Below are 26893 nucleotides of genomic sequence, written 5' to 3'. Positions count from 1 at the left end.
TGATAGTGTTTGTACAACATGGATGAGGACATGCTGAGATAAAATAGATTGTTGAATATAGAAACAACATAAATATCATTTGATAGAATGGTGAGGGAAGTATGTGAAAAAGGTAAAAAAAAAGGAATTTGGGTGAAGAATTCCTTTGAATGGGTTGGAAATTGTTGTTTACAATTTTATGAATGCTATGCATGGATATTGAAGGTTCTCTAACCTTGAAAACATGTGAATATGCTTTACTTCATGAACATGTCAATGATTAAATGAATGTATGCAACGCCACTTTATTTGACAGGGTGTTTTCAGGAATCATTCTTGTAGAAGGATGATTTGTTATGCTTATCAAATTTGAAAAATATATGAATGACATGTTTTGGATAAAATAATGTGGTTATCCAATGAGATTCCTTGTTATGTGAGGAATCCATTGAGAAAGTGGGAATTATTGTTGTTAATTATTTTTATTATCATGTGATTATGAATTTCAGGTGCCCATGTTTATATTATGTCTATGAAAAGGAAATGTTGATGGTTGTGCCAGCAGGTATATTAACTACTAACTGGAACCCTTGGTCAAAGGATTGGGTGCGTATGTCATTGAGTGCTTACCTTGGGGCTAAGGAACACTTAGTGCATTCAATTCGGCTACTTCCAACTACCTTGCTAGAGATGTGACGATATTGAGGACTAGTAGACTACCTAGAATGGCAATTTCCTGGGCCTGAGAAGAAACTAATGATAATAGAGCTATGGAGCAGTATAATAGCCACTAAGTGTTGTGCCTTGGGGATGAGAAACCACTCAAAGGGATGGATTTGAATATGGAGTTAGCTGAAGACCATGTGGAGTGGAATAGCCACACTGAGTGTTGTGCCTTGGGGCTGAGAAAACTCATAGTGTTAGTAACAATTTTTTTTAATAGCCAAACTGAGTATTATGCCTTGGGGCTAAGAAAAGCATGTAGTGTTGGTAAAATAATTTTTGGCATTTTGTTAAATAGACACACTGATTATTGTGCCTTGGGGATGAGAAAAAATCCAATGTTGGTAAATCCATTTGTGGCATTTAGTTTAATAGCCACAATGAGTGCAATGCCTTGGGACTGAGAAATCACTCAGTGTTGGTAACCACGTTGATTGGTCAATTTGGAGCTATGATGAGTGTTGTACCATGGGGATTGAGAAATAGTCAGATAGCTAAGCTTGAAGACAAAGTTGAAGATCACATGGAGTTACATTGAGTGCAATCCTTAGGGCTGAGAAACACTCAGATAGCTAAGCTTGAAGACAAAGTTAAAGATCACAGGGAGCATATACAACACCAGGTGCTTTCTTGGTCTAGCAAACCATTCAGTGTGTGTGAGCCAAAGAAGTAAAGAGAAACTAAAGATAAGTATTAGCTATTCAATTTAACAAAATTTCCAAATCGATACCATGATTTAATTTATTTTAAAACTTTGATTTGCAATGACTTGAAAGTATGAACTAATATGATTTTATTGTGATTTTAATTGAATTAAAATTGCAGGGCTAACCTCACAAATAAATCTGTTGATAGAAGTGTGATTTAAAATTGTTGATAATTTCCTTATGATGAATCTCATGAAAATTTGTGTGCTTATGATGTGGTCGGAACATTGAACTTCTAGCACAATCATATGAGACTCACTGCAAATAAAACAACAACTTAATATATCAGAGCACACAAAAGCATGTAGGAATTGAAGACTTCAGGAATAGGGCAATTGTGGTAGCACTGAAACATAGTTGTGTGCACTTAATTCCATGAGATATGCCATGAATAATGTGACTATGTTAAGGAAGGAAGGTTCCTTGGTTATGAAGACCTTTTTTGATGTGTGGAAGCCTTGTCAAGGGATGGATCGCCCGAGGGACTAGGAAGCAAAGAAGGGGATAACTGAACTTAGAAGGTGAGTGAATCCATGGAAGAGGAAACGAGTCGTCCAAGGGATTGGGGAAGTAGAGAAGAGGATACCAAAATTTGAAAATAAATTGGTTTTTATGATTCATGAGCATGCCGATTGGAATCAGAGGTACATTGTGTGTGTCTTGACAAAAAATGAGCTGAAATTGTTCGTTGAAGAAGAACTACGTGCAATAGACAACATGGTGGGGCATTGGAGGCAGAAATCTCTCAAGATTGCAAGTAGGACAAGGGGTATTAAGAGCATTGTGAAATTTCAGAAGTACCAATAAAAGAGAATGATGTTGAAATAAAGGAAATGGTATTCAGTTTTCCTTTAGAGCGATGTATGAGGATTGTTCCCCTTAACCAAGATACAAGGGGATTTTTATCTGTTTTCTTCCAAATGACCTTTCCTTTCTCTATTAAATTAAATTCAACAAAAAGAAAGCACACAAGAACTTTAATAACTAGTAATTTTCATAGGGGAAAGGGTCAAAATAGATTTGAAAGTGTGGAAGATTCTGATAAGGAGGGTCCACTACATGAAAATAATGATAGACGAAGGCTCAAGTATATCAATACTAATGTCACTGCTACAACTGAAGGATTTACAACTTTAATGGGCATCAGGGGAGTTGGAAAGACGTCATTGATGGAAGATCTTAAATTTGAGTGGGCTTTGTTTTAGAAAAGCATCGAAGAATAATGAAAGGTCACTGTTCTTTATGGAAATGCTCAATGGAGGTTGTCAGTCTTATCAACCTGATGAGACTTAGCATTACAATAGTCTCGTGCAAAATAAAAAAATAAGAAAACGATATTTATGGACCATCATCCAATGTTGTGTGTTTCAAATGAATAAATGCCATGTTGTTTTAGCCAAAATGAATCACATGAGAAATGGTGGTAACCCTTCATCCACTGAAAGTAATAGTAACAGTAATAGTAAATACAGTGATATGGGGTTTAAAGGTAAGTTTCGTTGGGTGAAATCCACGAGATGGAGGTTCAAATCTCATTGAGTATATGGCCTGTTGTGTCTTGGCTAGAAGAGCAGGCAACCCCCGAGTGGACGTCTCGGCTCTTGTTGAGGCATAAGTTAATTGCTATTGTGTGTGGCTTGCAGGCTGTTGCACCTAGCCTAGGTTTATAGTGGTAGCCAGTTGGATTTGATCCTAGGCCTGTTCAAGATAACTCTCACCAATTATCGATTATCCTAGATTAAAAAAAAGACAGTAATAATAATAGTAACAGTAATAGTCGTGACTTCCTAGCCTAGGTTTATAGTGGCAGCCAGTTGGATTTGATCCTAGGCCTGTTCAAGATAACTCTCACCAGTTATCGATTATCCTAGATTAAAAAAAAGATAGTAATAGTAATAGTAACAGTAATAGTCCTGACTCACAAAAGGGGTCCTAGCCTAGGTTTATAGTGGCAGCCAGTTGGATTGGATCTTGGGTTTGTTCAGGATAACTCTCACCAGTTACCGATTATCCTAGATTAAAAAAAAGACAATAATAGTAATAGTAACAGTAATAGTCCTGACTCACAATAGGGGTCGAAGCTCTATGGACACATTTTCATCAGAGAGAGAGGAAATGTGTAGATGAGCCATGGTGACAAGGTCATGAGATTGCTCGAAGGCTTCGTGGTCATGGCCAGAAGTCTACAGAATGTCATAACTACCATTAAAAATTCCCATAATAGATTATACAACTTTTAGTACCATCTAGAGGTGACCCATTTAGTGCTTGGAATGGAGATGCTACGCCATTTTCTTTTTAGTGTTTGTGGCATCATAGCTAATTGGAAATTTAGGGATGTGCTAGAAGAGAAAATTCAAACAATGAGAGGAATGGTTGAACCTATCAAGATTGAGGAAAAGGTAGTCCTAAGCAAGGACCAAATTCAATAGGATGATACTATGACATGAATTCACAAATCAATTGCAATGGTGTCTATGGAAGATTATTCTCATCATGATGTCATATTTCAAAAGCTAAAGGCAAATCCTGAAAACAAGAATTGTTTTGATTACAGTGCTAAGAGTCCCAGTTGGGCGTCGAATTCATTTGTCATGATTGTTCAAAAATGCATCAAAGTCTTGGTGTTCATGTCAGTTTGTGATATCTACAAAACTTGACACATTGATTGTGGAGTAGTTGAAATTGATGAGCTTTGGCGATAATGGCCATGCACAATTATTTTTTGAGTGACATGGTTGGACTCGTTCGAATTGTTGGAGCCCTAGATCACGTGTTTCAAGTTCATATTCACTTTTGGCTAGTTTCGGTTCCACAATTTGGTTCACTTTATTCAAGATCAAGATCACCCTCATTGTCTTCTCATCCAAGGTTGCAATCAATCTCATATTACACTAAATATGAAAATCCTATATCAAACTCAAGGTCATGCTCTGAGACTCCCATATATTTATTAGTCTCACTGTCACCTCATGTTCGAAGGTTACCATCCCCAACTTGGATGGATCAAGGTTTATGTAGATTGCAATATGTTAACTTTTCAACGTAGTCCTTGAAGTACAATTCACCTTTTGAAGCACAAAAAGATTTGTTTAAGCAAATGATACTATAATTTACCTTGCTAAACACACCTAAAAAAATAAATATTAATTAATTTAAATACAATACTCATATAATAATCTTTTTTGTCTATACTTTAATAATTTTCTATAATTTTTTAATTACTATGCAATATTATTTTATAGTACACAATTGCAAATCAAAACTTAACTTTTAAACACAAGGGTATCTTAAATTTTAAACATAAGGGTTTCCTTCATTCTATTTCAAGTTTGTTTTCATTTATTCTTATCCCTTTCCAGTATTATTTTTAATTAATAAAGGTACTTGTGACATATTAAATTATTCTTATTATCATACTCATTATAGTCTTCTAATCCACCTTAATCTATGTCTTTGTTATGAATGTAAATGTATTTAATTAGGTTTAGATGTTTCTTAAATTCCTTATTAGAATTGTTATAAAGACTAATATATATATATATATATATAAATAAGATTGTGGTCATGACAAGACATTGTAGATTTTTACCTCTTCTCCTTTACATTTTATAATAAGGTTCGATTTTAAAATATGTTATTATTATCTCTCCAGAGTTGAGCATGTTGTGTATGTTAAACGTGTCCATACACATGGTCTATATACTTTCATATATTCAAGTCAACCACCAACACTTAGGGACTTTGTTATTCACTTTACAAATGCCCTAGCCATGGCATATAGAAACATATCTATCACACCTTATGTTTAATTCTTTGCATTTTGTATATTCAATTGTTGGTTTAATGTTTATGGCCACATATATATTTAGCTTTGCTTTACACTTGAGGTGGAAATTAAAGGAACTCGTGACATGGTCCCCCTTGTATTTGTGGCACAATTTCGTTAACCCAGAATGATGGTTCCACATGCCTTCGAGTGGTTCAACATAGAAATATGTGAACCTTTGAACCAACGATTGCAATGAGACTTTGGTTGATAAACAATATATGTTGTTACGGTTATTTTTTTGTTCTAATGACAGTTCATTGGTCATTGTTTCCTTCTGGGTTTGCAAACAGAGCACTACTATGCTCTGCTACCCGTATTAACGGAAATTTTTGCTACGTTTATTTTGTTAAATGACTAAAGCTGAAAGCCTTTAATCAAAATATTGTTCCATTTGTAATATAATAAGGATCTTTTCAACCTTATAAATTAAAATCTTCTTCTCATGATTTGTATTTTACACTGAGTTTTGGTTATTAATTCCAAATGGATATAAACTATAACTTTTTTGTTATTTAGATGCTTTAAGTAAAAATCTCATTAATTATTCATACTCATATATTGTAATAGAATTTTTTGGATATTTATCGCAGAGTATATTAGCGCTTGGAATTCACCTAGGCTGAGATAGACAAACTCTCAAGGCTACATCAAACCATTTCACCTCGTAGCTAGCCCTACGAGGTATGAGAAGGCTCTCTCGGGTCAGATTTGATAGATCTTTCAATAGGATTAGGCTGACCAATTAAGAATAAAGATTTTAGGCTAGTAAATTGATAAGGGGTTTGATTTGATGATTTGTGGGGGTTTTGGTGGCAATTGATGGAAGTGCAATTCAAAGTGCGGGGATTGAGCACAGTTTTCACAGGGGGATCTAAGGGGCAAGGCAGGAATGAGTGCTGATGTCTTAATCTGAGATGGATGATCAGAGATGATAAAGGAGAAGCTAAAGAGGGCAAACACACAATTCGAATCCTCTCTAGACAGTAGAAAACATTAAAATTGAACAAACTAAAAAGCTGAGCATGTCAAAACATGAGTTCAAACTTTACCACTTCATCTGTCCAATTTAGAAGCATAAGAGAGATGTGAAACACATAAACAAACTTACAAGAACATGTAGAGAACACACCATCAACAATCAGATCCACAAGAATCCTCAAAGATGTCTGTAAAACCCTGGCTTTCCTTGCCTTCAATTGCAGAAATAGATGCACAATATACAATAAAGCTTCCTTACACAAGAGTCCAACCATGAAAATGAGAAGGAGAGAGCATAATATAGACCATCTAGACCATCTAACTCCTTTCCCCACCTCTAGGGGTCGAGCTCAGCTTCCTAGGAGCAGTTTGAACTAATTCTAAACTAAGAACTAGAAAATAGGCAGCCAAACAACTTGCCTCTATTACTTAGCTAACTCATCCATGCATTAATTATTCACTATTTACATCAAAGAAGCTTCTAGAAGGGTAAAGAGAGATAAAATCTACCAAAGTGCCATGAAAATATTACATTTATCCTTCATCTACAAGTAAAAATAGTCAACCATAGTCAAAACAGTGTTTTTTGACAAAAAATGTGAATTCTGGCAAATCTGGAAGTTCTGGTCGCGCCCCTTTGCAGCTGTTTTTGAGTGGGTTCCACTGATCCAAATCAGGTGCAAGATGGCTCATTGGAAATCTTGGTCTGTCTACTTTCCATCCCAAGTGGAATTTCTGGATTTGGAGTTGATTTGACCCCTCAAAAGTTGATTCTCCCAAGGTCACTTTCTGCAACTCAAAAAGTGGGCAGAAAGTCATTTTTTTGATGTATTTTGAGCTTTTGGAGGCTCAAAACTCAGAACCAGACTTCTCCCAAGCATTGGTAATTTTTCTTTTTTCATGCCCTTTCCAAAAATGCCAAGTTTTCAAAATTCCGAGCAGTCCTCCAAACTGGTCTCACCCGGGGTGAGACCAGTTCTTGGGAAAAACCTGTAATTTTACCAAAAAATTCACAAATGACAAAATTTTCTCCAAATTTCTTGAAATTTGGGCTGGGAGTCCCCAATCAAGTACCATGCTCAGTCAAAGAGGCTTTGGCCAAAATTTGGAGTGGATCGGGCGTTTTCCTTTGTTTTTGTGCTTTGGCCAACCGTCCTTGGAGCACCTTCGTTCTCGCCGGTATTTTTGACATTTCTCTCAAACCATGACACCTGTGTAAAAAGTGAAAGAGGTTTTTCTTCCTTGGCATGTTGTGGACAAAAACCTCTCTCAGTTTTGCAAAATTCATCTTTGATTGCTCAGAAACAGCTTTTGAGTGAAACTTGTCCCGATGTGTGAAACAAGGGATTTTGTCGAAATGAAGCGAAATGAAGGGGATAGGGGGCTTCTAAATTCCTGGGGAAATTTTTTGGGAGTAGGGAGGGATGTTAGGAAGTAGGGGAAAGTGGAATCTCAAAGATTGAGTGAGGGGAAGGGGTCGAAAAGGACAAAACACAGGCCAAATCGAGAAAATTGCCAGGTTGTAGCTAGAAACTAGGGTTTGTGCAAAAATGAGGAATTTGGCGGATCTAAGGGATGGGAAGTGTTTGATAAGGTACTTTAAGGATAGGGAAAGGTGTATGAACATCAGGAAACAAGTTTTGCCAGTAATTTGACTATCCAAGAGAAATTAGCTTTCAAAACCCTAGGAGAGGGAAATGAGCTTGCCTAGGCACAACTGAAGCATGAACATGGTGTAAAATGACCCATTAGACACTGACATGATAATGACAACCCTCTGAATGATGATAGGCTCAGCTGAATGATGACATAGGCTGACATTTGGGCAAACTTTGAAAAGAGTGAAAGCAAACCCTAGACCTAATACCTAGTGACCAAATTTTGCTTGAAGACTCACTGAAATGACAAAATTTGACCTTGACATTTCAAAATCACTATGTAAGAGCACATTTGATCACTGGAGGAAGGCTGTAAAGACTGACACTAACATTGGCTCCAATGGGGATGGTAGCTCCTTGGAGGTGCCAAGAACCTTAGACATCTGGGAGAGCAGACCAGTGCTTGCAACCATTGGGAGATGGAGTCATTATTTACACCTTTGACACAAAACTTTGACACATTTATTGAATGAAAACTTGATTGAAAACTGACTGAAACTTAACTGAAGCTTGACTCAAACCGACTCGATGGAAAACTGAAATAACTTGACAAAACTCACTCAACAGACCACACACAAATGACTCATGACTTGACTTAAAACAAAACTTACAAAGCTTATGAAGGGCAGCAGTCCATCAAGATGTGAAATCATGATGACAACCACCTGTGTTTCTTACAAGACAATATACATCAAACTATATCATAATGCCAATGTAACCAATCAAGCAAATGCCTTCTTGACTGATTCTCCCAATCAGATCTCATGATCAACAATAGATACTGGTAACCGGGCATCCAAAAACATAGCTGACCATGATCTCCTTCATCACTGAACACTGCAATAAACACTATCACTGCTGGCTGCAACAAACTTGCTAGAGGATCGTGAAAAACATGAAGATTTGCCATTGCCACCTCCTGCTGAAAGAACAAGGTGTCTTTTGTTTCAAATTTTGATCTGCCTTCCTCATGTGCTTCGGTGAAAGTATGCTCATGGGCTTCAAAAAACTCTGAACAAATGGATGAGCAGATCTCTTCTTGGAAAAACATTTCAGCACATGAAACATATGAAGAATCTGAAAGGTAATCCTGTATGCTATAATCTTCGGTGGTCAGACAATATGGTAGGTGATCTTCATATGATATGACAGCCGGATTCTCATTACATTCTCCAATCATAAGGAAAGAAACTTCAACTGATTCTTGAGGTGCAAAAATGACAGTTCTATCATCTACCATAAATTTATCCAAAGGAACTGTTTCACTTACTTGAATGAAGATCTCATCTTGATTTTCATGAACTGACTGAATTACCTCCTCATGTAGGCTTTGCATGCTGTCTTCTTCTGTGGGCAGATCTGAAATGAGCTCTTCTCTTTCACCATCTTCAGCCATATAACAAATTTCAACCTGCTGATCTTGATTCTGCTGCAAAATGTCCTGATCATCCTGACAAGTATCCTTTAAGATCTCTATGTGCTGCTGAAACGGATTTTCATACAATGCTTCCATGATCTCTTCATCCATGAAATTATCATCTTCATAAAACTTTTCAAGGCTTTCAATAAAACTATAAGCATGCTTGCAACAGTCATGAACCAAATTTAATGATGGATAAGATGCTTGATATCTTTCAATGAACAAGACATGAAAATCCTTCAAACAGTAAATACAAGCAGGCGGCAAACTTTCATACCATGATTGGGCTCTACCTTCCAAAGTGGCCAAGAATATCTTCATCAAGCAATCCTCAGGAAAATCGATCTTGAATTTGCGAATATGCATATGAAATCTGACTAGATGTAAGGCAGCATCCTTCTTACCATCATCATTGAATGTAGGCAAATTCCTTGACCAATCTACCTTCGGAATTTTATTTGGAAAACCGGGGATGTGATCTCGGCTCAGGGGAGCATATCTCCTTGCGATCCGATCCATTTTGAAAACCTCAAAGCTACTAATCCTCCTGCAGTGAAGTCACCATGAAGCACAGGTTGCTGGATTCTTCAGTGAAAGGAGTCGCCAGTGAATGATTTCAGCCTTTCAAGTGTCTGATCGTTGTCCACTATCAACAATCAGATCTAAACTTGATACATGTACTGGGGTAAAGTGTCAATGAAGTGTTCGTATTCACAAGCTCACGGAGATTGACTGAAGCAGCGTTTATCTACTAACGCTGATGTAAAACAAGAGCGTTTTCGAAGGCTCCTGGCGTAACTTCAGGCTCCGTCTAAGACTTATGAAACAAACACATCAATCAACAGACAAGTTGTTCTTCCCAGTATGGTCGCCACTATGTTAGCGCTTGGAATTCACCTAGGCTGAGATAGACAAACTCTCAAGGCTACATCAAACCATTTCACCTCGTAGCTAGCCCTACGAGGTATGAGAAGGCTCTCTCGGGTCAGATTTGATAGATCTTTCAATAGGATTAGGCTGACCAATTAAGAATAAAGATTTTAGGCTAGTAAATTGATAAGGGGTTTGATTTGATGATTTGTGGGGGTTTTGGTGGCAATTGGTGGAAGTGCAATTCAAAGTGCGGGGATTGAGCACAGTTTTCACAGGGGGATCTAAGGGGCAAGGTAGGAATGAGTGCTGATGTCTTAATCTGAGATGGATGATCAGAGATGATAGAGGAGAAGCTAAAGAGGGCAAACACACAATTCGAATCCTCTCTAGACAGTAGAAAACATTAAAATTGAACAAACTAAAAAGCTGAGCATGTCAAAACATGAGTTCAAACTTTACCACTTCATCTGTCCAATTTAGAAGCATAAGAGAGATGTGAAACACATAAACAAACTTACAAGAACATGTAGAGAACACACCATCAACAATCAGATCCACAAGAATCCTCAAAGATGTCTGTAAAACCCTGGCTTTCCTTGCCTTCAATTGCAGAAATAGATGCACAATATACAATAAAGCTTCCTTACACAAGAGTCCAACCATGAAAATGAGAAGGAGAGAGCATAATATAGACCATCTAGACCATCTAACTCCTTTCCCCACCTCTAGGGGTCGAGCTCAGCTTCCTAGGAGCAGTTTGAACTAATTCTAAACTAAGAACTAGAAAATAGGCAGCCAAACAACTTGCCTCTATTACTTAGCTAACTCATCCATGCATTAATTATTCACTATTTACATCAAAGAAGCTTCTAGAAGGGTAAAGAGAGATAAAATCTACCAAAGTGCCATGAAAATATTACATTTATCCTTCATCTACTAGTAAAAATAGTCAACCATAGTCAAAACAGTGTTTTTTGACAAAAAATGTGAATTCTGGCAAATCTGGAAGTTCTGGTCGCGCCCCTTTGCAGCTGTTTTTGAGTGGGTTCCACTGATCCAAATCAGGTGCAAGATGGCTCATTGGAAAGTTTGGTCTGTCTACTTTCCATCCCAAGTGGAATTTCTGGATTTGGAGTTGATTTGACCCCTCAAAAGTTGATTCTCCCAAGGTCACTTTCTGCAACTCAAAAAGTGGGCAGAAAGTCATTTTTTTGATGTATTTTGAGCTTTTGGAGGCTCAAAACTCAGAACCAGACTTCTCCCAAGCATTGGTAATTTTTCTTTTTGCATGCCCTTTCCAAAAATGCCAAGTTTTCAAAATTCCGAGCAGTCCTCCAAACTGGTCTCACCCGGGGTGAGACCAGTTCTTGGGAAAAACCTGTAATTTTACCAAAAAATTCACAAATGACAAAATTTTCTCCAAATTTCTTGAAATTTGGGCTGGGAGTCCCCAATCAAGTACCATGCTCAGTCAAAGAGGCTTTGGCCAAAATTTGGAGTGGATCGGGCGTTTTCCTTTGTTTTTGTGCTTTGGCCAACCGTCCTTGGAGCACCTTCGTTCTCGCCGGTATTTTTGACATTTCTCTCAAACCATGACACCTGTGTAAAAAGTGAAAGAGGTTTTTCTTCCTTGGCATGTTGTGGACAAAAACCTCTCTCAGTTTTGCAAAATTCATCTTTGATTGCTCAGAAACAGCTTTTGAGTGAAACTTGTCCCGATGTGTGAAACAAGGGATTTTGTCGAAATGAAGCGAAATGAAGGGGATAGGGGGCTTCTAAATTCTTGGGGAAATTTTTTGGGAGTAGGGAGGGATGTTAGGAAGCAGGGGAAAGTGGAATCTCAAAGATTGAGTGAGGGGAAGGGGTCGAAAAGGACAAAACACAGGCCAAACCTAGAAAATTGCCAGGTTGTAGCTAGAAACTAGGGTTTGTGCAAAAATGAGGAATTTGGCGGATCTAAGGGATGGGAAGTGTTTGATAAGGTACTTTAAGGATAGGGAAAGGTGTATGAACATCAGGAAACAAGTTTTGCCAGTAATTTGACCATCCAAGAGAAATTAGCTTTCAAAACCCTAGGAGAGGGAAATGAGCTTGCCTAGGCACAACTGAAGCATGAACATGGTGTAAAATGACCCATTAGACACTGACATGATAATGACAACCCTCTGAATGATGATAGGCTCAGCTGAATGATGACATAGGCTGACATTTGGGCAAACTTTGAAAAGAGTGAAAGCAAACCCTAGACCTAATACCTAGTGACCAAATTTTGCTTGAAGACTCACTGAAATGACAAAATTTGACCTTGACATTTCAAAATCACTATGTAAGAGCACATTTGATCACTGGAGGAAGGCTGTAAAGACTGACACTAACAGAGTACTTATACCATTGTTGGTTCTTCCCTTTTAATTTAAGCCATAAAATTTGGTTATCTTCTTTATTTACGCACTCTCTATTTGTATAGTAGGTTTTTCTTAAGTTCATTAGTTAAAGTTTTTTATTATTCTTTAAATCCCATCCTATACTTTTAAGGATTAAATTTTGACTTAAAGCTACCACTAGGATTCTCCTTATTTATTATTGTGTTAGACTATTCTCAACCATAACTTTGATTTTTCAATTATGTTGTGGTTATACTCTTGTTTAACTAAGCTTGTTCATGAAAAGAAGAATGCTACTAGCATACACTTACTCTAACTGTATTATATTCCATTTTCATTACACTGATCTTTGTTTTAAACATGTTTACAATTATACTAAACTTTGAGTTGAATTATGTCTATGCATTGAATGGTAAAAGTTTGTTCACATAATACTTTAGAAGATAACTCCACAATAAACAAAATATTAATTATGTTCATATTTAAATATGTATCATATTTTCACTATTCTAAATATAAAAATACTTGAACCATATTTAATGCTCAAAGAAGAAAATTATATTCTCTTTCTTTTTGTTTGCATGTATACTCAGAAAAATTTCATCTACATAGTACTAGAAAATATAAAGTATTTAGCAAATTACAATTATTATAAACACAAGTTAATCATGGTACCAAGTTGTCAATCTATTCTGGAAAATAATATTGTAGCTACCAGTCTCCACCCAACCTTGATTTTTTCTCTTGAAAGGGTCCCCCTCCAGCTTCAATGGACTACAAGTCAACTAATATTTTGTTCTTTCTTTCTGTCACTATACTTTTCACCTCAATTCCACACTTCATCAATCTTATGTCAGTATAGGATAAGAAAAAATAGCATTTTCCCAATTATTTTGGTAGTTAATAATTACCTTGTCTATATCCACAGGTGGTAGGTAGTTACTTGGCTCATTAATGAGCCCCACTCTCCCCAGCCTCCTAAGATAATGTCCTGTCTTACTGGGAGAGTTATTGATCAATAATTTTTCATAATTTAATAATCTAATCCTCATATTAGATGCCTAGGTATTACATCATCAAGGGTAATTAAATTCAACCATTAACATGCAACTCATAGTTTCTCTTTAGCCATTTGCATCCTTAGAATTATTTTCCAAATTTTTATTAATAACTTAAAAAAACAACTTTACATAAGGTAACCATCAATAACATAATATTCATAAACCAGTCCCAATTAAGGCTTAAAGTTAGAACATCAAACACAATTGACATATACAATATTCACAATTAAACATTAAGTCAAGGGAGATCACAACCTCCCCAACTTGAGTTTGACATACATCGATGTTTGCTCTGGATTTCACCCTAGTTTTTCATAATAAGGATTGATATCCCTCTTTAAAAGCATTTTCCAATTCCCAAGTTTCCTCTTTTGGGCTAAAGTGTTTCCACTAAACTTTGACTTCGTCTATAACTCTATTCTAAAACGTGAATTCCCTCTGGTCTAGTATGCGTACATGTTATTTTGGGAACTCTCCCTCTGGTTCTACCTGTAAAACATTCCAATCAATTATGTGAATTGGATCATGTACATATTTCTTTAAAAAAGACACATGAAACACATCAATTAGGCCTATCCTTGCTAACACTTCAAAGGGTCCATAATATTTGGGTGACAGCTTGGCACAACTACCAATTCTAAGAGTACTCTTCTTAGGTTTCACTTTCAGATAAACGTGGTCACCAACATTAAATTATTTGTCGAATCTCTTTAATTTTCGTAACTCTTTTTTATCCTAAGTTGTTTTTAAATTCAGTTTCATTTTCTTAACTATTTCTTCCATCTCCTTCAACATATTTGGTCCTAAAACCAGCCTATATTCAGGATGATCCCAACTTAAATGCACTTTACATTGTCTCCCATACATTACCTCAAAAGGACTCATCTTTAGTGAAGTCTGATAACCATTATTGTAGGAAAATTCAGCTAAATGCAGATAATATTCCCACTTAGTGGGCCTATCCATAACATACATTCGCAGCATGTCCTCTAGAATTTGATTGGTACTTTTTGTTTGATCATCATTCTAAGGATGATAAATTGTGCTAAATTTCAGTTTTGTGCCCATGCCTTCAAATAGATCCTTCCAAAACTTAGAGGTAAATTTCGCATCTCAATCTGAGATTACAGTTTTAGGCATACCATGTAATGTGAAGATCTCCTTCATGAATATTTTTGCTATATTGATGGCTTTGAAAGTAGATTTTACAAGTATAACATGTGTCACCTTACTAATTTTGTCTACCACAACCATTATAGATTCATGTTGTCTTCCTATTTTTGGTAAACCGGTGATAAAATCCATGGATATTACCTCTCATTTCCATTCTGGAATGGGTAGAGGTTGTAATAGTCCAGCTGAATGTTGATGGGAAACTTTAACCTATTGACATTCTAAACATTTTTCTACATATTCTATTGTTTTTTACTTCATATTATGAAAATAAAATTCCTTTATCAACATGGTTATTAGCTTTGCATAGCCAGGATGTCTAGTTGTAGGCTTTTTATGCAATTCATCAAGGATAAACAATATTAGTTTTGATCATTGGTTATATAAATTATGTCTCTATACATCAATAAATCCTTTTCACTAACTAAAAATCATTCTCTTCCTCATCTTGAGAATCTGATTTTTGAATTTTTTCCTTGGTTTTAACACATTCTTTATCATGATCTACAATTTCCCTCAGTTTTTTAGTCAAATTTGTTTTCCAACTACCTACAAAAATAACATAAATTCGATTCATTTTTCTGCTAAGTGAATCTGTTATTTTGTTTTCTTTTCCTTTAATATTTATTTTTTTAAATCATACTCACTAAGGAATGCCAACCATCAAGCTTGTCTAACATTTAATTTTGGCTGATCAAACATATATGTAAGACTGACATTATCAGTTTTTAACTGGAATCTCATCTATATAAGATAGTGCCTCCGCACTTTTAAGGCATGGATAATAGTGACTTGTTCTAAAATAATGGGTATCATAATTCTTCCCATGGTATTTAATCTTTCAAGATTCATAGATTACCACATGACCTTCTTGCATTAATACTCCCCCCAAACCTTCTTTACAAGCATCAATACAGACTACAAAGTCTCTTTTGGGGTTAGCTAGTTTTAAAATTGTAGTAATCAATAATTGCTTCAGTTTCTCAAAGTTGTCTTGGCATTTCTGATTCCAATCAAATTTAGTTCCCTTCTTCTATAAATAAGTGATTGGGTAAGCTAATTTGGAAAACCCCTCTATGAGCCTCCTATAATAACTTGTGATTCCCATGAAAGACTCGATATATACCACATCCTTAGGCACTGACCATTCCATAATGGTCTTTATCTTCTCTAGATCTATAGCAATCCCTTCTTCAGATATAACATGCCCTAAATAATGAATCTATTTTTGATAAAATGCACATTTTCTAAACTTAGCATATAGTTCATTTTCTCTAAGTGTTTGGAGTACCATTTGCAAATGTTGGTCATGTTCCTCCTTATTTTTTGAATATACTAAGATGTCATCAATAAATATAATGACAAATTTGTCTAGATAGGGCCTAAGTACACTATTCATCAGACACATAAAAGTGGTTGGTGCATTAGTGAGTCTGAAAGGAAGTATGATGGACTCACAATGCCCAGACCGTGCCCTAAAAGTTTTCTTATGAATATCTTCTTCTTTGATCCTTATTTGATGATATCATGTTCTTAAGTCAATCTTTGAGAAGATAGTAGCTCCTTTTATCTGATCAGACAGATCATCAACCATGGGTAATAGATACTTGTTCTTGATTTTCATTTTGTTGAGTTTTCGATAGTCTATGCAAAGCCTAAGGGTTCCATCTTTATTTTTTACAAATAAGACTGGTGCACCTCAAGGTGACACACTAGATCTTATATATTTCTTGTCTAACTACTCTTTTAGTTGTATCTTTAATTCCATTAACTTTTGAATACCCATTTTATATTTAGGTTTAGATGTTGATATTTCTCCAAGGATAAGATCTATAGTTAATCTATGTCCCTCTGTGGGGGTAATCCTAGGATTTCCTCAAGAAATACATCCTTATATATTTCTAGAATGGGATAATCAATTCTTATTACAGTTAAAATGATCTTTAATATGAATTGCATACAAATACATCCCATTTGGGCGCATTTCTTTAACTGTAATACATATATTTTCCTCACTGAAATGACTCTTGGAACCTCTTTTACTATACAAGTCTCCCTTTCATCATTAGCACATGTGAAATATTTTTCCAAATAGTTCAAGATTGCCATGTGTTGTTATAACCAATCCATGCCAATAAGGACATCATATTATCCCAAACATAGAATATTCAAATTTAGTTTAGTATGCAATCCATTTAAATCTATTGAACAATCTTTACTCATCTCAGTAACCCTTCTTTTGGTTCTTATATCTAATTGCACTAACCAAGGTTTAGTTTGTTTTTCCTTTTTAAGACCAAATTTTTCAATCACGAAAGGAAAAATATAACTCAAAATAGAGCCAAAATCAATTATCACAGTTACAATCTTTCCAAATATTTTACCTTGGATCTTCACCATGGTGGATTGATGGTCAGTATGTCTATCATTCAGCGTTGCACTAATCCTTGGAATATTATGAGCATAATAATTTACTATAAATTCCTCTTGAATGTTATGCATTGTTGCTTTCCTATTGAAAGAATTTTTTGAAAAATCCCTACACATGATTTTCATTACAGCCCCAATACTTGATTGGAAACCTAGTTGATTCACCAATGTTTTGTTCCATATTCCTATTACTTGCCAACTTATTTTATTCATGTTCTTCTGTTGATTCACATTCCTATTATAATTTCCCCTTGAAAACTTTTAAAAGTATTGGAAAATGTAGGTTTTTAAAATTGTTTCTCATTAGCATTGAATTTTTCATTCTTCTTTGCTACCCAACTCTTAGAATTATCACTTTTCTGTTTATTTTGATTGTAGCACAATTTGATTTTCTTATTGTTTCATCCATTATTTTCAGATTATCAAATTCAATCCTCTCCTTATAGGAAAAAGGTAAACAATTGATAAAACTTTGAATTTTTTCCTTTTCTTCTTTAAGATATGGCACATATCACAACAAGCTCATAAATTTATTCACAAATTCATCCATTGTTAATTGACTCCCGGTCTTAACTCATGGAATTCCCTAGATTTCTCATCGTAGTACCTCTTTGTTAAATACTTCTTCTTGAATAATTTCTAGGTCGAGTTTTTGCCTGTAATTTTATTTATTGTTTTGTTTTCTTCCCACCACAAAGTTGTTTTTCTAGTCAACTGATATGTAGCTAGTCTACCTTCAAGTTACTATGGTAATTATAGACCTCAAAATATTTTGACATATTCAGAAGCTATGCTTCTGCCCCTTCTTCAGATTCTTTGTCAATGTTTAGAGGTCTGATCTTTTTAAATTCACCCTGTAATTGGGCTACAAACCTTTTCTTCTTAGACACTAGAAGAACTACTCCCAGACTTCTATTTTTCTATTTCATCACTAAACTTAGGTGTTTGACTCTCACTAGAAGTTATAGTTTCAATTTTGTCTAGATACTCACTTCTAAATATTTTCTTATGACTTCTTCTAGCTTTCATGTTGTCTTTGTTTTCTTCTAACCTCTTAAGTATGTACCCATTTATATCTTCTTGTTCATCTCTTGCCTTAGATAGTTTCTCCTTATTAGATTTTACACTATCTAAATCCTTTTTTAGATACCGACTACTTGCAAAATCTCAGATTCATGGTTATCTTGATTTCTAGTTTCTTCCCTCGTCATTCCCTGGTCATAATCATTTTGTCTACCCCCTTCAGGTGATCCTACAAAATCATGTCTATTATTATCTTCAACCATTCTTCAATTTTCTTTATGTACATTACACAAATAATAATATTTTAGTTAGGACCCATAAAGGCCCAACGTTGTAACCTACAACTCTAATACCACATGTAATATACCTTTCTAAACAAAACTAAAAAAAAATAATTAACTTAGGTACAATACTTATACAATATCCTCTTTGTCTATGCTTTAATAAGTTGCCACAATTTTTTAATCATTGTCCACTATTATTTTACAGTGCATGGTTGTAATTCAAACCTTAACTTTTAAACAGGGTTTTCTTCATTCTATTTCACTTTTGTTTTCATTTATTCCTATCCCTTTCCAATATTCTTTTTAATTAATGAAGGTAATAGTGACATATTAAATTACTCTTATTATCAGACTCGTTTCTAATCCACCTTAATATATGTCTTTATTATGAATGTAAATGTATTTAATTAGGCTTAGATATTTCTTAAATTCCTTACTATAATTATTATAAATACCAATCCTATATAGATCTATATATATTTTGAAACAATTGTGGTCATGACAATAAACTATGGGTTTTTACCCTTTCTCCTTTACCTTATATATATATATATATATATATATATAAACAATTGTGGTCATGACAAGACACTATGGGTTTTTACCCCTTCTCCTTTACATTTTATACTTAAGGTTCAGTTTTAAAAAATGTTACTACTATCTTCCTAGACTTGCGGGTATTTTGTATGTAAACGTGTCCATACACATGGTTTATATACTTTGAAATATTCAGGTCAAGGCATATAGAAACATATATATCGCAACTTATGTTTAATTCTTTGCATGTTTTATATTAAATTGTTGGTTTAATGTTTATGGCCACATATATATTTAACCCTACTATGATTTTGAAGTGGCAATCAAAGGAACTTGTGGCGTGGTCCCCTTGTATTCGTGGCACATTTTACTTAATCCACGACGATGGTTCCACATGCCTTTACGTGGTGTAACATAGAAATATGTGAACCTTTGAACCAAAGGTTGAGATGAGATTTTGGTCGATCAATGGTATATGTTGTTAGGGTTCTGTTTTGGTTGTAATTACCTTGCTTTCGATACTTCATTTGCCATTATTTCCTTTTGGGTTTGTAGACTTAACGTTGCTCTACTCTACTACCCGTCTTAAGTCCACCATTCATTGCTAATACAAAATAATTGTAACACTATCCTCTCTTCATACATTGTTCAATCTCTTTGAGTGGAAAATGTGTTACAGTTCCAAATGGTCGAATTGGCACGCTTCAAGTATGAGGTCAATTTACAAGGTTATGATTATCTTTCTTTACAATACTAATGATTTTATGTTTATTAACTTTAACTAGTTGTTCTCCTTGTTCTTGCAGACTCATAGGGAGTATTTTCCTTTGGGATGTCGAAACTTGTTCATGGTTCAATCATGGACATTGAACAAATTTCTCTAATACTCAGCTCTCATACTTGTTTAATCTTGTTACAAAGATTATTTTTCCTCGCCCCTTTTCTTTGGGTAAATTATTGTGTATATATATATATATATATCTTTGTACATGGTTCCCTATGTCCAATTAAACAAGGGTTTTAAACTTAACCCTTATTTTGTCTTGTGTACAACTTCACTTATTGTTATGAAACCAGCGCACAAAAAGATAAAAAAGATAGATCAACGCCTTATAATTCAGCCTCTTCGAGGGGGCAACCTCCTTTACATTACACAAATGAACAATTCTTGGATGATTCAAATGACAAAACCTCCTTTCTATATATAGGAGTCTAAGGGGTCACAATATAACCAAGCCAACCTAACAATAAATATAAAGGCACAAAAATAACAATAGAGGGATTCTATGGGGCACAATAATAACAATATGGGGACAATAGGGGCAAAACAATATTAATAAGGGATACAACGACAATAGTAATGGGAGAATCACTAGTATTATAGGGACCTAACATGCCCCTCTCCTTCAAAAAGGTGTTTTCCTCAATGTTTGAGTAGTTCTGGATGCTTTTGTATAAAATTCTCATCCTCCCATGTGGAATCTTCAGCAGATAAGTTCTTACTCTTGATGAGATACTCCGAAGTTGATCGATTTCGTAGCTGTCAAGTTCTTGTTTCTGTGACTACTTCTGGTTCCAATATAATTTTTCCTTCCTTGTCAAGTTCTGGCAATATTGTTTGAACTGGGAGCTTATCGCCTATAACCTTCTTTAAACATGAAACATGGAAAATTGGGTGCACTCGAGAAGCTGCATGAAGCTCCAATTTGTATGCCATAGTACCAATATTTTGCAACATGTTGTACGAACCATAATACTTTGGTGATAATTTATTATCCTTCTTAACTTTCTTGAGGGACATTTGTTTATATGGTTGTAACCGTAGGAATACCCAGTCACCTACATCAAAACTTCTTTCACTGCGATGTTGATCTCCCTGTTGTTTCATTCTATTTTGTGCCAACATGAGGTTATCCTTTAAGAGTTGGAGAACTTGTTGTTGATGCTCGATGTGATGTTCCACTACTTGAACCTTAGAATTTTCTCTTAAATATGATGTGATGGATGGTGGCTGATATCCATAAGTGCCATAAATGGGGTTATTTTTGTTGTAGTATGGAAGGAAGTGTTATACCACCATTCAGCCAGAGGCAACCATTTGACCCATTGTGTCTGTTTATCAGATACAAAGCAATGAAGATATCCTTCCAAACATTTGTTTACTATCTCAGTTTGCCGATCAGATTGAGGATGATAAGATGAGCTATGAGCTAACTAAGTACAAAGACAAGAAAATAATTATGTCCAAAAATTTCCAGTAAAAATGGGATCTCTGTCACTTACAATAATCTTTGGGTTTCCATGTAGCTTTTGAATTGTTTCCATAAATGCAATAGAAATTGCACTGGCTTTAAATGGATGTGATAATGCACAAAAGTGTGCATACTTGGTAAGTCTGTCAACTACCACCATGATGACACTCTTTCCTTCAGACTTGGGTAAACCTATGATAAAATCCATTGAAACCTCCTCCCAACATTGGCTTGGAATGGATAAAGGTTGTAATAGACCTGGGGTCTTAATTGTTTCAACTTTATTTTGTTGGCAAACCAAACATTCTGCCACAAACTTTTGAATATCTGATTTAAGGCCATCCCAAAAAAATTCCTGCTTAACCCTGTGGTAAGTTTTTAAAAATCCCGAGTACCCTCCTAAGGGAGAAGTGTGCAATTCCATAAGAATCTTTTGTTTGAGTTGGGAATTCTTACAGAGGTATAAGCGATCTTTGTACCATAACGAATCATTTTTCTAGCTAAATGTATCAGATGTACTGGAATTTTGTTGTAACTTTTAAATAAGTGCCCACACTTCTTCGTCATTCTTCCATTCCTCCCTTACTTCATTTATCCAATCTAATTGGATAATAGAAATGGCACACAATAATGCTTCCACATCTTCATCCTTTCTTGAGAGTGCATTTGCCACAACATTTTGCTTCCCTTTTTTGTAGATGATTTCAAAGTCATAACCCAACATCTTTGTGACCCATTTTTGTTGCTCTTCAGAGGATAATCTTTGTTCTAAAAAGTATTTAAGACTATCATGATCCATTTTTACCTTGAAGTGTCTTCCCATTAGGTAGGGTCGCCATTTCTTAAGTGCATGTAGTATTGCCAATATTTCCTTCTCATAAATAGCTTTGTGTAAATACTTTCCCTTGATTGGATGACTTTCGAAAGCAATGGGTCTTTCATCTTGCATTAAAACAACACCAATTCCATTTTCGGAAGCATCACATTCCACAATAAAGGTTTTTGTGAAGTCTGGTGTAGCTAAGACTGGTGCTTGGTACATTGCCTCTTTAAGATGTTCGAAGGCCTTTGTTGCTTTTGAAGTCCATGAAAATGCATCTTTCTTCAATAATGTTGTTAGAGGTGCTGCTATTCTCCCATAATTCTTAACAAACTTGCGATAATACCGTGTCAACCCGAGAAATCCTCACAGATGCTTTATGGATGTGTGGATTTTCCATTCCTTAATGGCTTTGATTTTGCTAGGGTCTACCTTAACACCTTCATGAGATACAATATGACCTAGATATTCCACCTTTTGTACTCCAAAGAAACATTTGGAGCTTTTTACATATAATTGTTTCTCCTTCAATAGTTTGAGCCCCCTGTCAACATGTTCAACATGATCCTTTCAAGAATTGCTATAGATTAGTATATCATCAAAAAATACTAACACAAATTTCCTAAGGAAGGGTTTGAAAATGGAATTCATCAAACCTTGAAATGTAGAAGGTGCATTGGTAAGGCCAAAAGGCATGACCAAAAATTCATAATGACCCTCATGAGTTCTAAATGTTGTTTTCGGAATGTCTTCAATCTTCATTCTGATTTGATGATATCCTGAATGAAGATCCAACTTGGTGAAGTAAATTGATCCATGCAATTCATCCAATAATTCATCAATGACAAGAATGGGAAAGTTATCTTTAATAGTGAGCTTGTTGAGCTCCCTATAATGTGGACACATGTGCCAAGATCCATCCTTCTTGTGCACCAATACTACTAGAGTAGAGAAAGAACTTTGACTAGGTTGAATTATACCAGCCTCTAGCATTTCTACAACCATACGTTCAATTTCACTCTTTTGGGCATAGGGATATCTGTACAGCCTGATGTTTGGAGGAACACTTCTTGGAATCAAATGAATAGCATGATCATGATCATGAATATGTGGGAGACCTTTGAGAGTCTCAAATACTTTGGAATGATTGTCCAAGACTTTTTGGAGATCTGGAGAAATAGATGATTTCGATGTCGAAACATCTAGTGAACATAATTGTACAATTACACCTCGTTGTTCCTTCTTTAGAAGCTTTTTCATACCGTTAGAGCTGATTATATTTCCCAATTTCCCTGCAATATCCCTTAATTCAACTTCCTTTCCTTCTACAGAAAAGTTCATGAAAAGTTCTCAAAAATTAAAAGCTATTGTACCCAAGGATTGTAGCCATTGGACTCCTAGTACAACATCCACACCACCCATTGGAATGGAAAGCATTGGGCTATTCAATACATATTCTCCCATGGATAGCTTGATATTATGGCACTTTCCAAAGCAATTTATAGTTCCTCCACTTGCAATCATCACTTGACACTCTAGTGCTGGATATAAGAAGCAATTCAATTCTTTTGCTATCTTATAATGAATAAAATTGTGGGTACTTCATGAATCAATCAACACTATTACCTTTTTCTTCTTGATATGTCCTTGTATCTTGATAGTTTGAGGAGTGGTAATTCCAACCAATGCATTACAAGATATGGCCGGATTCATTTCTTCTTTATCTAGGGTTTGTTCCTGGAGTATATCCTCTTCTTTTGAAATTTCTTGTTCCTTTTCTTCCTCCTCTTCACAATCTATGTAGAATAATTTCCTCTCAGCACACTTATGACCTTTAGTGTATTTCCTATCACAACTGTAACAAAGCCATTTTTCTCTTTTTTCTTCCAATTGTTGTGATGTCAACCTTGTAGGTTGTGGAAGGCTAGGGGCAACAACACTTCCATATTTATAGTTGTGAGTGGTAGGCTTCCTGGTTGCCATAATTTTGCTTTCCATTTTTCTTGCTAACCTGAATGCCTTCTCCACTGAATCAGGTTCCCAAAGGCAAACCTCATGTTGGATATTATCCTTTAAAGTCCCTATGAACACATAAATCCTATGCTCCTCTAGGATACCTTTTACGCTTATGTTCAATTTTTGGAAGTCCTAAATGTGCTCCATCATTGAACCCTTTTGTTTGAGATTTATCAATTGGCTAAAAAAAGTGTTGCTTTTTGTATCCTCATAATGTGCTATCATTTCTTCCGTAAAAATTGCCAAGTGACAATTTGTTTACGAGAGCAAAGCCATCGATACCATATAAACTGATTTGGTTCCAAATATAAAGTTGCAATACGTACCTTTTCTGTGTTTTGCACATTATGGAGATCAAAAAATTGCTCCATCTGTAGTATCCATGTTCCAGGATCCTTTCCATCAAACTTCCTCATATCGATCTTTGGAACATGGTGGTTCTTCAAACCAACATTAGAGTCTATGAAATCATAATTAACATTTATTTTGTTTTCATCATGAGTTTCCTTTACTACCCTTTCGTTATTAGTAAGCATTTCTTGTAGAAACTTTGTCAAATCTGTCTTCAAATATTCCATGCCTATCTTCAAATCTTCCATGCTTGTCTTCAAATCTGTCTTCAAATCTATCTTCAAATCGTCCATCTTAGCTTCCACGTCATTCATCTTAGCTTCTACGCCTTTCTTTAAACCATCCATCTTAGCTTCCACGCCTTTCTGTAAACCATTCATCTTAGCTTCCACGCCATACATCTTAGCTTCTACATCTTTCTTTAAACCATCCATCTTAGATTCTGTTACTTTTTGTGCGAGTGACATTTATTGCACTTGGTCTTGTAATTTTGATATATCATGTTGCATTTCTTCCTCTTCTTCATGAGTCATCCTAGAGCTTTCAGGTTGCTTACTAGGTGTTTCCATTTTCTTTCTTCAGGGCATCAATTACCGATAATAATGCTTCACTATGCCCTTTGAATTCGTTCAAACTAATTTTTCAAACCAAGCTTATGCAAAAATTTAAAAAATTCTACACACATTTTTTCACTTTGTAGGAGCTCGATATTACATTTGATGTATCTCTATAATTTTAGATCTTCCAGTTCTGAAATTTCGACCTGCAATAGTCCTCAGAGTTCTCTTTCCAATGCCACTAGTCTGATTGAATTTAGATTCTCCAAGAAAGAGTTATGCACAATCTCCCAATATGACCTGATTATATACATTTTCAGAAGAGCGAACTTGTATGAAGTGCCATGTGTCATTGTTTTTACCTTAGGATTTGAAAAATATACACAGGAAACTACAGTCCGTTCTATTTCTGTAACTTCTTATGAATTTTGAATCTGATGCTCAAAACAAAAGTTATGACTATTTTCCCCAGGTCACCTATTTGGAATGTAATTCAAGAGTTTGCAAAAAGGCCAACTTCCTCAGATCATATCTCCGCAAATATAGCACGAAAATCTCTGAAATTTGGACCCAATGTTCAACACGATTTCAACCCAAATGGGTTTTTTTTTAGCGGCTGAAACATCGCGGAAAAAAAGTTATAGCACAAATTCCACGATGACCTGTTTGGAGTAGCGAAACCCTAGAATTGAAAGCTCTAATACCAAATGTTATGAAACTAGCTCACAAAAAGACATAGAAGATAAATAGATGCCTTATAATTCAGCCTCTTTGAGGGGGCAACCTCCTTTACATTACACAAATGAATAATTCTTGGATGATTCAAATGACAAATCCTCCTTTCTATATATAGGAGTCTAAGGGGTCACAATATAACCAAGTCGACCTAACAATAATAATATAAAGGCACAAAAGTAACAATAGAGGCATTCTATGTGGCACAATAATAACAATATGGGGACAATAGGGGCACACCAATATTAATAAGGGATACAACTACAATAGCAATGGGGGAATCACTAGTATTATAGGGACCTAACACTTATGAAGTCATATTATAACTTTCGACCTTTCCTTGGTTGAAATTTCTCTCGATGGAGGTCCTCTCTTGAAAGAGTTTACTATTCGACTGATAAGTTAGTATTCTCTTAAATAAATGCAATTTATTATAGTTTGTATTATCTCCAGGTCAATTTACAAGTTGGTGTTTATTAGTTAAAACCCTAGACAAATCATTTTAGTTATGTTCGACCTAGAATAAATCTTTAGCTTTAATATTTGGTCATTTATGCTTATGGATAGAACAAGTCGTAGTTGGCTTTAATTTTACAAGACTTATTAAACTTATAGGGTAATAAACCTACTCGAATATGCTATTTTTATGCCTCTCTGAAATTGTTTTGACTGAGTTTCTATGTCATTTTCAGATAATGCATTTGGGGTTTCCGGTTAAAGTCTTTTATTAGGCATAAATTGTTCTTTCAAGGTTCTTTGGTTTCTTCTTTAGAATTATTTTCTTTCATTAATCTCCATGATACATTTTGTTTTTATTGGAATTCCCAGGTATGCTAAAGCTTGTTGTTTATCTTTCAAGTTCTTCTTCTATAAGCTCGAACATGGGATCTCTCAATTCTTAATGAGTTTGGTCTCCTTCCTACAGAGGTTGAAAAATTCACACCTCGTAGTCACTTCTTCCGTAAAAATTGATTCTCTTTTCACGTACCGAGACATGGAAGTTACTCTGGACTATTTTCCCTAAAGGGGATTTATTGTCAAAGGCAATTTTTGCCCTATTTATTTTGTTAAATGAGTAAGGCCGAAAGCCTTAAGTAAAA

This window comes from Pinus tabuliformis, chromosome X (assembly GCF_031772625.1).
Source record: "Pinus tabuliformis cultivar Carrire ecotype Pingquan chromosome X, CPIR1, whole genome shotgun sequence".
In the NCBI taxonomy this organism is placed as follows: domain Eukaryota; kingdom Viridiplantae; phylum Streptophyta; class Pinopsida; order Pinales; family Pinaceae; genus Pinus; species Pinus tabuliformis.
Note: the sequence above shows the minus strand (reverse complement) of the source record.